Here is a 3943-nt window from a genome sequence, read left to right as displayed (position 1 = left end):
CACAGGAGACTGAGGGTGGGACAAAGGGCAGCAGTGACACTGGGAACACAGTCACCCATTATGCACTAAGGGCGGCTGAGGGAATGGCCCATGAGGCCCATGAGACCACATTCCAGAAGTGCACTGCAAGATGCTGAGGTAGGGGTCAACAGTCCATCAGCACCCTTAAGAGGAGAGAGGAGTCCCCCCCTCACCTGTCACCACAGAAAGCAAGGCCAGGGCCCAAGCCAGGACTACTAACACCTCCCACTGTTTTTCTCTCTCTCTCTGCCCCCCCTGTGACTTCCTGATGCACAGTCTCCTTCATTTCTCTGTCATAGTCAGGCCTCTCTGTGTCACTGACTACTTCACCATTTTTTCTCACATGCCCACCCCACCGTCTGCTCTTATTGTACTGTATATTCACCACTCGCGCGTATCCAGCGCTGACTCGGCATCGTAATCCTCACCCATGGGGCCTCTCTTGAGCCCTAAAGTTGGTGACAGTATGGCTCAGCCAGCTTTCATCGCACCATCTGCCAACCGGCGCAGCTAATCACCAAGGTCAACTAAAGCTCAAAGCGAGATGAAACGGCTCAGAGAGTAATGATATCTGCTGGTATCCTGGGTCAGGTCAGGTCAGCCGAGCAAGATGAGTGTATGAGAAAATGAGTGGACGAAATACATTTAAAAAATAGTGTATGACAACAAAATTAATAGTCTAACTTTTCTTTTGTTGTTGTTGTTGTTGTTTTATTGTTTTTTTAAGTCTGCATATTTCAGCCAATCCTCTAATAAGAAGTGGAATACATGACAGCTCAGATGAATGACGAGTGCATATCTACTATATGGAAACTCCTGCCTGTCTGTAAAAGATGAATAAGGTGATAATAATGCTGAAAACAAAAGATTGATCAAATAAAATAACAAAGCAACTATTCTTCCCAGGACAATGAGCCATAAAATAGATCTTAAATCGCTAGAGTTCTCAATCCAGACTCTTATGGATTAACGCCTGAGCAATATTTGTACTATCGAGCCAGAAGATAATTCTCACAGGAGAGAAAAAAAAAAAGAGTAAATAAGTGAGAGACTTAGCGATACCTTTTTTCAAACCTTTCTTCTTTACCAGGTGATCGCTTATTATTGCACTAGCTCATTAAAGGCTACAAATGAACAACTGGGGCATCTTTTAAAATCCAGGGAGGATCTGAACTCAAGTCACCTGAAAAGAAAAAGAGCAGCAGTGTATACTTCACTCAGCATCTGCTGTCAGCATAAAGCCAGGTTTGAAGCTAAACATCAAAGCCAGAGGAGCCTCTGAGCTGGAGCACTTGTTATTCTGAGGATGTCTGGCAGCTTATCCACTCACTAGCTTTATCAAATCACCTTGGAAGAAATCGCCCTCGAAAAAATGTGGCTGTCTAAGTGAATGTTTTGGTGCGACTGTGTTTTAACCCCGTAGCGTGGGTGTCTTCTGAAGTATGGATGCGGTGCGAATGAGCGTCCGTACTGAGAATAAACAGAGATGCTGCAGGTAACCTCTACAGTGTCCTTCAGACAGGGCACGACATTGTGTCTTTGATATGTCTGTGTATCAGTTTATAGGTAAACTTGGAGGAACATCCGTCTTGTGTGCCGTTTTCGCTGACTTTAGCAACTCAAGCGAGAAATTTCTTGGAAAGAGGATCTCTGGGCAACTTCACAGTGACTGAACCTACGGACGGCACTTCATTAATTTAACATGTTCTTAATTTTGATTTGCAATGACCTGATGGAAGTTGATGAAGGGAAGCTGTAAGTGTGTGGGTGTTTCAGCACTGGCTGTTGCCTACTATGGTGAAACCACCAAGAGGGAAAAAATGTCACCACAATGTTCAGTCAAAGCGAATGTACACGGATACCACCAACAAATCCAGACAGCAATAAGTCCCTTGCTATGTCAGGAAGAGAAATGTTGGGAGACATTTTTAAAAAAGGCTCATTACGGTCGCTTAAAGTCAAGTTCAGTGCATTGAGATGACGTTTACTTAGGAATGGCAACAGAATGTGAAGACGGGGTTAATGGAACGTGAAACGGAGGGACTTTCTGAATGTGATGTAGGGTTAGAGAAGAAGTCTGAGATTGTGTTGCTGAATTGTAAAGAGGTCAGCGTACAGAGGAAGTTATTTAGAAAGAGTGAAGGATTAGCAGGTGTATTCTTGGAGAAATGTTGAAAAGGAATTTCGGCAGTAAAGTATGCAAGATTCTTGGCAGGGTTTTATTCTGGCATGTAGATATGATAATGAATGTGAGACAAAGAGGCATGTAAGGCACTGTGCTCTATTTATGACAGTGGAGGTCAATGGAGGAAATTAGTTGGAAGGTTTGCTTTTTCTTTTTCAGTAAGTCCTTAATTTCAAGTCTTTTCCAGGGGGGAATCTCATTCGGTTCAATTTTGGATATTTTGTCTTTGTTGGCATGTTTTCGCACTGCACGCCAAACAAATCCCTATTTTTTGACAAGCCAAATGCTCCCTCTCCCTGGCGAATCTGGCGCAGCCTAGAGTGGCTTCTAACTGTGCATTACTAACTACCGTATATCAAAGTGAGTGCACAGCAGGTGGCAATTCTAAAACATCACTGTGAAAAATATTACGGGTTTATTTTAGCTGTCAATACTCGACGTCTTGCGCAATTTTCAATATCTGCTTATTTCATCTTTATCCACGCCAGTTCACATTTCAAAGTTGATTGCTGAGTCCCCCCTCCTTCTATAAACGGAAAGCACTCGGAGGTGCAAATCACTGACAGTGAAGGAAATCTCGCTTGCCAAAATGAAGCCATCTCAAGGAAAGCAAACATGTAGAGTTTAAGCCTCACTGTGACAAAAAAAATTTGAAAGCTCCACATTCCTCCAAAGATTTCTTAATCACACAAAAGAAGAGGAACCAGTCCTTGTTATTTGTAATGCTGAAGAATGCCACAGTAAGTTGTCCGACCGTGATAATGCAAGTAGACAGACAGGAAAAGAAGAATGTTAAGCAGTCCGATGTCGAATGTGAAGTGAAAAATCACTCGGGAGTTGGGAGAAGAATGTAAGACGGGTAGATGTGAAGAGAACAGTAAGTTTTTAACGATGAATGCGAGGTAAAAAGATGTCGAGAGGTTCCGAGACGAGTAAGTGCAATGAAGGCGACAGGAAGTAGAATTGTATTGGCCATGCGGACGTTAACTGAAGCAAGTTATGCTGTTGAATGTAGCTGGAGGCAGATGGAGAGAAAACCTAGCGGAGGTATTAAGAGGATATTTGTTATTGCAGTTTGGAGAAGACGGCGAAGAAGAAATTGTTCTATTTTGCCATTGAGGATACGTTTATGGGACGTCAGGTCTTGCGATTCTAACAGCGAGGCAGTAATATGGAAAATAAAAAACGATATAGATTATGTGCCCACGCATGAGAGATTTAAAGTCGTAATCCCTTCCCTACACACACACCTACATCTACAACGGCAGCCTACAGTAGCTACAGCCCATTAACTTTCTTTTTCAGCACTATGTTGACTATGTAGGTGTAGACTTACATTGTGTTTATAAGATCTGCGTGTGTGTGTGTGTGTGCGTGTGCGTGCGTATCTATGATTAAGAGTAAGGTAAGACAAGACAGAGAGGCAAGGAGAAAAAGAAAGGGCGTTAGATTGAAACAATGATCGATAGACTCAATAAAACACAAACAAGAGAACAGCCACCCCGCGATGAGTGCAAAAATTTCCCCAAGGTCTGCCCCAGACAGCGAAATCCATTTGTTGGTAATGAACTCAGAGGGCTGTTGTTTGATTTCTACCTGTAAACTCGACAAAGAAGCCAGCTGGGTGACAACAGGAGGAAGATTTTTTTTTCTTTTTCTAATTTCCGCAGGGCCTCGATGTCGGGGCCTGACAAACAGTTTCCTCACGCTGTCCTATAAGACACATAACTGTTGAAG

The sequence above is a fragment of the Scomber japonicus genome, chromosome 13, assembly GCF_027409825.1.
Source record: "Scomber japonicus isolate fScoJap1 chromosome 13, fScoJap1.pri, whole genome shotgun sequence".
In the NCBI taxonomy this organism is placed as follows: domain Eukaryota; kingdom Metazoa; phylum Chordata; class Actinopteri; order Scombriformes; family Scombridae; genus Scomber; species Scomber japonicus.
Note: the sequence above shows the minus strand (reverse complement) of the source record.